The 11,669-nt window shown below is 48.2% G+C and overlaps 1 protein-coding gene across 2 annotated transcripts in view; it reads right to left on the minus strand.

Moving 5' to 3' along the window:
• RFTN1 (raftlin, lipid raft linker 1) overlaps positions 1 to 6,673 on the minus strand; it is a 205,793-nt gene extending 199,120 nt beyond the window's left edge. The window contains exon 1 of one of the 2 annotated variants that reach the window (XM_082392724.1): positions 6,361 to 6,673. The gene's annotated coding sequence lies outside the window, so the exon portion shown is untranslated. Of the gene's footprint in view, positions 1 to 6,000; positions 6,119 to 6,360 lie in introns of those variants that run through there. The other variant, XM_082392723.1, reaches the window with a different exon arrangement.
• Positions 6,674 to 11,669: the final 4,996 nt, after the last annotated feature.

Here is an 11,669-nt window from a genome sequence, read left to right on the forward strand (position 1 = left end):
GAGCTTTGGGTACCACCCCATCTTCCCACGGGACAGCAAACTTCTCGAAGGCAGTTACCTCTTCATCCTCAACAACAACTACCCCAATGCCCTGCCCCAAGAGATGCAGAGTAACACCTACTCCGTCAACAGACTTCCGGAGAAGGAAAGGTGCCTATTATCTGGAAAAGGATGGAAAGGGCCTTTGGAATATTTGCCTGTTGCTCTCAAGTTCGCCTTTTTAAAAGCACAGCACAGGGGCTGGTGAGGTTCTGGAGCCAGAGCGCCTGGTTAAAGTTCCAGGGCCCCTACTTCCTAGCCGAGTGACGTCAAGGAAGCCACTTAACCTCACTCAGGGTTCTCAACTATAAAATCGGGATGACCGCAGAATCCACTTGCAGGGTGAGGACTAAATAAGTTAATTTAACAGGGCTTGGAAGAGCTCAGGCACCTAGAAATGGCTGTCTAAATGTTAACCATTATTAGTACTATTACTAGTACTACTTGTTATCGATGATAAAGATCCCTGTTAACCTGCTATAATTACACCACACTGAAAGGGTGCTTATAAAGTGTCCCAAGACACTGGGAAAATCCCCAAAGACCTCTCTAAATTAAAGAAGTGTTTAAATGAACAGTCTGATTTCTTGTACTCTGCATTTCCAAAATCTTATAATACACGATATGGTCACGTTCCATCAACCAGAGTCTGTGATTAACCTAATCTCTTCTCATCCGACTTTAATGGATAAGGTCTATTACAAAAATTTCTCCAAATCTGAGTAATTTGGGAGTTATTCCATAAAACTTGAAGGATCCTCAGAAGTGTTTCCTCGGGGTGAAATACTCATTAGGGACTTCCAACACACAAACACACACACACAAACAACACAAACACACACGCACAAATGGAAGCTGATAATCCTTTGCAAAGAATAAATGCTGCCCATGCAGGGGGTCTGCCTATGGAACAGCACAATGGGACAGTTTAGTTTTAAAAGCCAAAGAACGTTGTCAGTGAAGTGCAGCTGGCTTCCTGGTTGAAAAAGTGTGGAAACATCCAATACAGCTTCATAAAGTAGCACGAGAGTTGGTGAGCATCAAACAAGCTGAGCAAACATAGCTGATGTTGACTTCCCAGCTCTGGGGGCTCTGGGTTCCCCACTGACCCCTGTGGGCTGGCGTCCCTCTCCTTTGAACCGAGCCTGAGTAGCGGACACCCCCTAAAGGGGACGTCCCTCCGCCACCATCCTGCACCATCAGACACGATGCCGTGGCCCCTCCACTGCTCCCTACACCACAGGGGCAGGCCCGACCCAGAAAAACCCCCTAACGAAGCCCCCAGCTACCCCAAAGGATGTCTGTTCCACCTCAGTCTTGGCAGGTAGCCACCACACATAGAACGTGACCTGATTTTCTAGCTCTTTGGTTCTGGCCCCGCTGAGAGCGCTTTTTCTTCCTGAATTCAGCCCAGGTAGGGAGTAAGTCGCACAAATGCATATTTAAAAGCTGAACTGAATTCTTTGGAGAGCAAGGAAATTAACAGGGCCTCAAGCAGTGGCCATCGCTTGCCCGCTGTACCGATCTTTTCAGAGAAAGCATCTTGGTAAAATACACAACGATAATAACGAGAGCCCCTTTGGGGGCCCAGGAGAAAAGGGAAACTCAAATTTACGTCAAAAACTGAATGTGAGTGGGAGGAAAGATCACACACACACACAAACCTTTTTATAAACATAAAAGAAATGTCTGGCTAAATTTATCTCTTTGTCAGTGAAAAACAGCCTAAGCTTTAGCCAAGAGTGTGGCCAGTTCTTAAACTGAAGGACAAAAGAGAAATGCTTAGTATAGAGTAGCCCCATCAAACAGAACTTTCAACGAGGATGAAAATACATCTGCTCTGTCCAATTCGCTCGCCAATAACCACGTGTGGCTCTAGGGCTCTTCTTGAAAGGTGGCCGGTGAGACTGGAACTGCATTTTAAATTTTATTTTCTTTTAATTCATTGACATTTAAATGTAAATAGCCACATGTAGCCAGTGGCTACTGTAGTGGACGACTCAGCAACAGACACTCAAACCAAACAGCTGGCAACGTCTTTCTTTCCCTACGATAAAATTACAATCATCACAACCAATAATATCTTAAATTGTCACCAAATTAGTACCTCTACCCAGGCTCCAGGTGCCCCAAATATCAGAAAGCCTGAAACAAAAAGGCAAAAGACTTAAGAAAGTGATTCCAGTGTGTCATTTGTTCCAACTTCCATCCCCCATCCAGCTTACATTTCTCTTCTACGACGGCTTTGTGTATTTGGAAATCTATGCTTGCAGCTGGAATCTGCACTTGCGAAACCAGAAGGTCACAGCCTCTTCCCTTAATGTCCAGGAAACATGAAAATGTGAACTTGGGGCAAGCTCCCTAACCTCTCTAAGCTTCAGTTTCCTCAAGGCCAAAGTGCAGATAATAATAGTATTTGCCTCTCACGAGGATTAGATTCAGAGCACGCATGTAAAGAGCCTAACCGTGCCTGGCAAAGAATGGGCGCCTGGCAAGGGGTAGCTATAATGATAATTTTGTTAACAGCAATAGTAAAATCTGCAATAAAATAAAAACGGTGCTACTAGAATGGAAGTTTACAGTTGGCAAAGTTTTCCTAACACTTTGAACCTGTTTCACGGGCTATAGTAAAGTGGCCTCTAGTAAAATACGTCTTGGGGTCCTGACATCTTGGCCATCCCTGTCAACCTCCAGACAGGCAGTCACCCAGATGGGTACCATGAGAATTATTCTGAGCCTCTACCCTGTGGCAGGCGGATGAAGGGAACAGTCCCCAAACATAGTCCAATGTCTTAAGACTCTGTACCACTTGTCAGCTGACCTCAATGAGACACCTCGGCGAGAAGACACCAAGCTTCATCCTGGGTCTCACATAAGCAGGAGGCTCCACTCCTACTTCCTGGATCAGCCAAGACCAGGTTTGGCTGCAGGCCCACAGACGGGGACGAAGGTGCAAGGGGACCTGAGAGTGAACGGCCCATTTTCTCAGCCAGGACAATAAGAGGGGTGTTGACAGGCCATGTTTCTCACTGACAGGCCACATCACTTTAACAGGAAAGCTGTTCGCGCAGCCTTCAAAAAGCCAAATCTGACCTGACTCACAAAGCAAACACAACCGCTTTCAACAGCCAGCTGCCTCAGCCGGTGAAATCCAACGGGAATCTCCACCAGATTCAGAGCAACCAGACCAATATGCCAGAAATCCCCCAGGAGTTTCGAAGCAGAAGTTTAGTGGAACTCTTTGGGGTTTGGGGTTTATTTTTCTTTATATAGAAAGCAGTCGATCTTCTTTCACAACCAAGGGGACGTTCCCCTATGGAATTCCCTTCTCCGAAGATCTCTAAAAATAAAATATTTGTCTGACTGTCTGCAATAATTTAAGAGTAAACCCATTTACTGGCAGAGTCAGAGATTTCTCTCAGCTCCTCCATCTATGAAAACAACATGGTCCAGACTGTCTCAGATGTTCCAATTTCTGGCTCACTCAGGCCCCAGAAGAACACTGGTCTACCATGCTCTTGACTTTGGGCTAGGAAAATGAGTTGTTGTATCTGGACTCTCACATTTGTATTCTTTGCTGGCGGGAGTGTAAAATGGTATAACCATGTTGGGAGAAGGTCTGGCAGTCTCTTATAAGGTTCACATACATCTCTTTTATGACCCAGCAATTCCACTCCATTTACCCACAAGACATGACAACATATGTCCCTAGGAAGACTTGTATACAAATATTCACAGCAGCTTCATTCACAATACCCCCCCCCCAAACCTGGAAATAACTCATGTGTCCATCAACAGGGGAATACATAAAAAAACTGCGTTATAAATAAATACTGGACTTTAACTCAGCAATAAAAAAGACCAAATTACTGGTACATAAAACATGGGTGAACCTAAAAAACATGCTGAGTGAAAGAAACTTTACACAATACTGTGGAATTCCACTTATATGAAGTTCAAGACCAGGCTAAACTAACTTTGAGTGAGAAACAAAGGGTGAGGACAGGGACTGACTGGGAATGGGGATGAAGGAACTTTCTGGGGGTGACGGCAACATACTTGATAGAGATGAGGGTTACACAGGTGTAGGCATCTGTCGAAACATTATGCAAATGTTACCCTCAAGGTCTGTGCATTTCACTATATGGAGATATGTATGTATGTATAAATTCACCATATGTATAAGTTTTACCTTAAGAAAATCATGAACATATATTGAACTCTAAATAATGAAATGTGTGCTGAAACGTTTAGAGGTGACCTGTACCAATGTCTGCCATTTAATTTAAAATGCATAAAACAATAAGTTGAACTGATGGATGGATAGAGGGATGACTAGATGGACGGATGTGTAATAAAGCCAATATCGTAAAATTATAGACTCTAGATACGGGTATTTGGGTGGTCACCGTTCTTGCAACTTTTCTATATTTTTTAAAAGGAGGTGGGTGGGGGAAAGAGTCACAGGGCCCTCTCCCTAGTCCACCAACTTAGAAATTTAGCAAGACACCCATGCCCACCAAGCCATGGGCCCACATAATTTCGATTCTGCTGAAAAGTTAAGACTGGAAGAACACAAGTAGCTTTACAGGAACTCACATCACTCATGCCAAAGATTTTCTGCCTGTTTCCCTACAGACAAAGCAATTATTTGAATGGAAGCCAAAAATTCCTGCTCAAGAGGGAGAAAAAGAACTCACTGACTCGTATTCCCAATTAATTCTCTTTCAGTTCCTGCACCAAATCTATTAGCTAACGGCACAACACCTCTCTTCCATTTGCCCCATGTCCATGCAGCCAAAAGACAAACAAAGAAAAACCGACCCAGCGACTTGTTATACAAATGCAGCCAGAGGGGTGTCCTCCCAGCTGTCAGGCCAGAAACCCCACTTAAGGCAAAAGAGGATGCAGAGCTCCCTCTGAGGTTAAAGTGATTTCACTGAGGTTAGCACACACACGCACCAAAGAGCCCCAAACAGCTTGTTGCTTAACCCCTCTGTGGGGTTTGGTGACATCTGGGGTCACTTGAACCTGGCAGGGAATTCAGCTGCTCAGAGGTACAAATTAGGAATCCCTGTGGCCAGGGACACGTGGGGTGCAGAGCACGCCCTACGCACGGGCCCAGAGGTGGCTCACATTACGCCTGCCTTCCTTCCTGGCAGGGCCTCACTTATCCTGAGATGACACACGATGGCAGGGGCTGGAAGACGCCTCGCCTGACTGCGCCCACCATCTGAAAACAGCTGTACCAATTACAAGAAGGAAACCAGGTTGCTGGAAACCGGGGCAGTCACTCAAACATAGGAACTGGTGCCAGACTTTTTTTTTTTTTTTAAATACTTTTTTGTTCTTAAACCCCCTAACAAACTCACTGACACCACCCAGCGTCCCTGGGGACCACCCACAACGACACAGGGCAGCCAGGCGCAAGCACCAGGGAGGCAGGACGCCTGGGTTACTGCACCTTGGCCTCCACGAGGTTCTCGCTGCCAAAGACAGCGGCAGTCTAGGTGAAGGGCATGAGCCCTGGCGCAGGAGGGGGTGTGCATGCCTGACAACGGGGCTTCCTGAAATAAACGCCGCCACCACCCCGCCCTCACCCAGGTCCACCCTGGTGTCCCTTGGGCCTAGGAAAGTGGTGAGGACGAGGGAAGAAGCCCCCTTTACAGAAGGGGAGATGCCCGTTTTCAGTGCCGGGGACTCCCCGCGCCCCGAGGCTCTGAGTCTCCCTTGGCCGCGGCGCTTCCTCTGAACGCGCGGCACGTCTGCTCCCGCCCGTCCACACCGCTGCCCCGGGAACAAACGCACCTCCCGGGGCGCACGCAGAAGGGCAGCGGGAGCCGCCTCCACCCCACCCCACCCCAGCCCACCCCGGCCTCGCGCTCTCCTGAACCTGGATTCCGGGGCCAGCTCCCGCCTGATCTTTGCCGAGGACGCCTTGCAGCACTGTCCTACACCCACCTGTAGCCTCGAAGCTTCCCCTCTGCTTCCTTCCTAGGCGCCCCGAGCATGCGGAGCCCACGACCCTCAACAGACTGCTCTGGGCTGCCTCTCCCCATGGCTCGCCAGGGATGATTTTTTTTTTTCCCCCAAAAAAAGTTGGCCCAAGACCGCTGCGTCCCATGGATCCTGTCCCCGGCCCCATCCAATCCGGGCCGGGGTGCAGGGGACGGGGATGGCCCTCTGGCAGCCCCGGCGCCTGGGAAGCACGCCCAGCCTCGGCAACCTGCAGGGAGGCGCCCCGCCAGGCTCCCCCTGCCCGCCGGGTTCCCGCCCCGCCTGCGCCCGCCTCCATCCCGAATCCTGCAGGCGCCCACCTACCGTTCTGGACTAAGCCGAGGAGAAGGCGCGGGCGCGGGCTCCCGGAGACAGCGTGTTCCGTCCCGGGAGGAAAGTTTGTGCCATATACAGGAGGCGGCGCGGGGAAGGCGTGGGCGCCAGGGGGTGGGGACGGGGCAGGCGGCGCGGCGTGCTCGTGTGTCCGTCCCTCCTGCGATCCGTGCGTCTGTCCCTCAGCGGAGCCCGCGGCCGCCGCGCTCCCGCTCGCTGCGTGCGCCCTGAGCCCGGCGCGCTCCGGCTCCAGCCCCGACGCGCCCCCGTCGCCGCCGCGCGTCCGCCGGCTACACTTCCTCTTCCTCTGAACTCATGTGCAAAATATGCTGCGCTGCGTCTTCGCGGGAGCCGCAGCGGGAGCAGCTGGCCCGCCCCGCGCCCCCTCCGCGCCCCGCGCCCCGCGCCGCCGCCTCCAGGCGGCCAGCAACCTGCCCGCTGCACACGGCTTCCCCCCAGCCAGTGACCCTCGCCGCTCCACGGCGCAGAGGCCCGTGGCTCCTCCGCCCACCCTCTCGACCCCTTGTAACCAAGGTTGCGTGCGTCAGGAGCGCGCGTGGGGGACTCGGAACCCTCAAAATTTGGGCTTGGGTGCTGGAGGGAGGGGGCGCCTCCCTCCAGGGAGGACCATTAACAGTGGACCATTCCTCCTCCCCATTCCACAGGTGGGGCCATCCCCAGGCTCTACGTTATTGCTTGGGAGTTAGTGCTTAAGGAGGGGTGATAACGCCACTGTTCTCATGCCACACCCTAGCCCACCTACTTCAGGCGCCCAGAAGGTTTGAGAAGATCTGGGGAACCATCTTGGCCTGCAGCTTTAGGCCGGCCAAGGAGACAATTCTATAAATGAAAAGCCAGGCCAGGGCTGTGTTAGTGACGGGAAAATGGGAGGCAGTGAGCCCATTGTAAGTCTTTCTTCCTGGAGCTTTTTAAACAAAGCACAATCACAGTGTAGGGGTTAATAGCGGGAACCCTAGAGCCAAATCATCAGGGTGGGCCTTGGGCTCTCATCCATATCCACCTTCTGTGTGATTTGGTTAAGTGACTTAACGGTTCTGTTCCTATTTCCTTCTCTGTTAAGTAGCACTTTTTCTGGTGGGTTTTATAAGTGAAGTGTTTAGGAAAGCACTCTATAACTTAGCTATTATCCTGTTGTTGTTGATATTATTATTATCATTACTATTATTATTAGGGGACTGCAATAAGACAACTGACATAATCTAATTATCTACATTTTCTGCTTGGCCAAAGAGGGGACCTTAAGCATTGGAGCCCACAGAATGGAGGGCTGGTGTAGGCCCCAGCAGTGTTTTAATGATGTCCTTCCGGTACTAATAACTGCCCCCAGGGGGTAAGGAGGCACTGTTTTGTTTGCAGGAATTCCTGTAACCACAGTTTCTCAGAGATTTTCTTCCTTGTTTGCTTGTTCCGTAGCCATCCCAGTTCTGTGTTCCTCCCCCCTCCCCCCACTACCATTTTGTTTTTGTTTTTGTTTTTTGCCCCTTTCCCTTTCCACCCTGCCACTTGCTGGTATCACTCACCACCACCGCCTCCAATCTCCCCCACTCTCTCCCCTGCTTGGCTTGCCATCTGGGAGAAAATAACAAGATCAGGTGACAGCCCAAGTCCAGATGCAAACAGTATTATGTGGAGACAAGTGTCGAAAGGCCCCAGTGATGGTTTTGAACACCCACCTAATGAGGCCAAAAGGAAGGATCTTTGTTATTTATATGCCCAAGGCCTTGAGTTATCGAAAGCTAGGGCCCATCTGAAATCTTTCTGATCCTAACCTGGGAGAAAGAAAATAACATTTATAGGTATTAACCAGTAGTTCAAAAGTAAACACGAAGTATTTAAAAGAAGATAAAGGGAAAAGCGGGGAATGCAGCATAACTTGGTGTGTTTGGAGGAGGAGGTTGACTTCTTTTAAGCAAATAATTTCCGCTCTATACAATTTTTGCACATTTTTTTTTAACACCAGGTCCTTGGGGTTAATAAGTTATTCTGATTGTTTTTATTTTCGTCCACTCAACCTTTTCCTGAGTAGTAATGGTGTGTAAATGTCTTAAATGTCTTTTTTCCCTGCTTGGACGTGCATTTTCTTAGGTTTTCTAGAACTCCCAACCTTTCTGCCTAGATATTCTGACGCTTCCTATCTGGTACATAGTAGGTGTTTAATCAACATATATGGAATGAATGGGTGAGTCATTCATATCCGGACCTTTTTCGGCTCTGTGTAACCTACATTGAACAATTGCCTGGAGTATTCTGATTCTCTTTCACCTGGAATAGCCAATGAGGAGATAAGGTTGGGTTCATTCGTGTTGTGTAAAGGTCAGCCTTGATTTTCCACTTGACTGCCATGGACCGGCCAGCCAAGGGACACACCCTGAGCAGCTGGGCCTCACCTCTGACTGACCTCGCCTACCCAGCATCAACCCCAAAGATGCTGGAACTGTATCCTGGTGGGTTACCTTGGCAACCTCACAATGTCATCTGTTAGAATGTCCTAGGGCAGCAGCTTTTAATTCTATCACAGCGGTCTCATCGGGGGTCATGTAATAGTGCTGTTTTTCCTCTGCTCACACTTCCTCCCCCTATGATTTAACACTAAGTACTCGGGGAGGGAGCTGAACACGGGGAAAACCAAGCTATTACAGCACAACAGGTCACAGATGGCTCCAGAACTGGGATCCCAAGTGTTCGCAATCAACAAAACGCAAGCCCCAAGTTAATGGGGAAGCTGGTTCTCCTCACAGCCCCTGTAGAAAGGAGAGCAGTTAAGCCGGCCCAGGCAAGTGTAAGAAGCAGCCGTGGCCAGACTGTACAATTCTTATAGGAGCTGGGTTAAAGGAGCCCCCCTGCTGGAGCAATTCTCTCCCTTGGCCTCTGTAGCATCACCCCACCCTGGAGATGATTAAGGCCGTGGGTACCAGCAGCCGTGGCAGTTGTGCTGCATCCCAGCTTCGCTGAGGCTTGGAGAGAAGGAGAACCCCAGCTAACCTTCTGTTCTGCCCACCTCCTTCCCACCCTCTCACCACCACCCCACCCCACTCAACCCCTCTCTCCCAACTTAGCTCAGAAACGCTCAGTGCCTGTTATTCTGCAGAGAGCAGTAACAACTTCTGCAGAAAACAAACCCATCAAAAGCTACAGAACCTGAGGAGCTACTGACCTAATTGTTCATTTGCAGGACCACGAAAACCAGATCATCTCCCGGGCAGCTGAACAGCAACATTTCAGGGCTGACAGGAGAGATAAGCAAACACATATATGCCCTGGAGGTACAGGAATTATTCATCTTTATCATCACTGTTAATATTTTAAGTGGGTTTGCAGCCACAGTGAGATCACAGTTTGGCCAGCTGCTCTGTAATAAACGGCTGCAGAAAGCTGGCCCCGTGTAGGGTAACATTCATTCCCGTAAGAGTTCCTATAAGGTGCCCCAGAGCCAGTGGTTTCAGAGGAGCCCTCTGCCCTGCGTGCACTGTGACGGTCACAGCCTCACAGACACGCCACTGGCAAGTCCAGAATGGAGCAGGGCACCTTCATGCCAGTGTCCAAACATGCCCTGTGACCCCCTCAGCCGTGTGGGAGTGTGAATTGGGGTGGAGCAGGGAGCTTGTCAGGATATTTTGTATGTTAGCATTGATGGGCCAAGGCCAGGGACTTTTGTCCAAAGTGTAGTCAAACTAATACTTTGCATATGCCACCCACAGGCATCACCAATTTGAGGAAATGTTCGGATGATTGCCAAATGTTCCATTCACCCCAATACAAAAAAAAAAAAAAGATTGTTATTCTGCTCCTGAATCCACTCTTCATTTTACCTCTGAATTCCCAATCTGTCTGACAGGCAGTTCAGGGGAGCAGGGGCCCTCCTGTGGCTGAGATAGAATTTGCTCTCTGGAGCAAAGAGCCGCGAGAGACTAAATTGCAGGAATATAGTATGAAGCACACTGCTGCTGGCAGCTTGAGGAAGCCTCTGGCTTTACCAAAAGCCGTCCACATCCATACCCCTTCACTGGTTATTCCATTCATGGGACACACCTATCAACTCGCATTTGTGAACAAACTTTATAACCAGAGATAGAAAAAAAATATGTATATATATATATATATATAAAAGAATATGTAGGAAGCCTATGTATTCCACAGATGTAAAAAAATAAAGGAGATTGTGGAAATAACTCACTAAATAAATGATGGGATAATATTTTGATATATTAACTGATCTGATTTCCCTTCCCCCTCTGTATTTCTTTTTTCTTAACCTTTTTTTTTTAATTGCCGTATAGTTGATTTACAATGTCACGTTAGTTTCAGGTGTACAGCACAGTGATTCAGTTATATACATATTCTTTTTCAGATTCTTTTCCCTTATAGATTATTACAAGATGTTGAGTATAGTTCCCTGTGCTATTCAGTAGGTCCTTGTTGTTTATCTATTTTATATATAGTAGTGTGTATATGTTAATTCCAACCTCCTAATTTATCCCTCCCCCACCCCCTTTCCCCTTTGGTAACCATAAGTTTGTTTTCTATGTCTGTGAATCTGTTTCTGTTTGTAAATAAATTCATTTGTATCATTTTTTTAGATTCCACATATAAGCAATAACATATGATATTTGTCTTTCTCTGTCTGACTTACTTCACTTAGTATGATAATCTCTAGGTCCATCCATGTTGCTGCAAATGGTATTATTTCATTCTTTTTTATGGCTGAGTAATATTCTATTGGGCCCCATTGTATTTCTTGTTACACTGTACCAACCCTCTTCCCACCAATTTAGACAGCTAGAGAAGGCATCATTTGCCACCAGGGAGAGTTACCATGACAATACCAGGAAAAAAAAAGCCAAATTCTTGGTTTTGAGGTTTCCAAAGTCAAGGTCCAAATATGAAATGAAAAAGATATGGAAAAATATGAAATCAAGTAAAAGCATTGTCCCCTGTCATATCTCCTTTCCTTCTCCTACCCACCACCATCCCATACACACACATGCACACACACCTTTCAGGAATAGGTCGAAGTTGCCAGACTGGAGCAAGGGGAGGAGGGAGAGACAGAGGGGCTGTGTCAATAGGGTGCAATTCACAGGACTCAGGGACTGATCAGAGTCAGAATTCAGAATCCCAGCTCCCTCTACTCAAATGAGAACCATCCATCCATAACAACTTGGGAACCTTGTATACAACCAGACAATAACTCTTGGAGCTTGACATTTGGAAATGAACTCCCATCAGTAGCAGCCAGAGCACAACCTGTGGGTCATGCAGAAAGACTAACTCTTATTCCT

The sequence above is a fragment of the Balaenoptera borealis genome, assembly GCF_965194805.1.
Source record: "Balaenoptera borealis genome assembly, chromosome: 5".
Taxonomy (NCBI): Eukaryota; Metazoa; Chordata; class Mammalia; order Artiodactyla; family Balaenopteridae; genus Balaenoptera; species Balaenoptera borealis.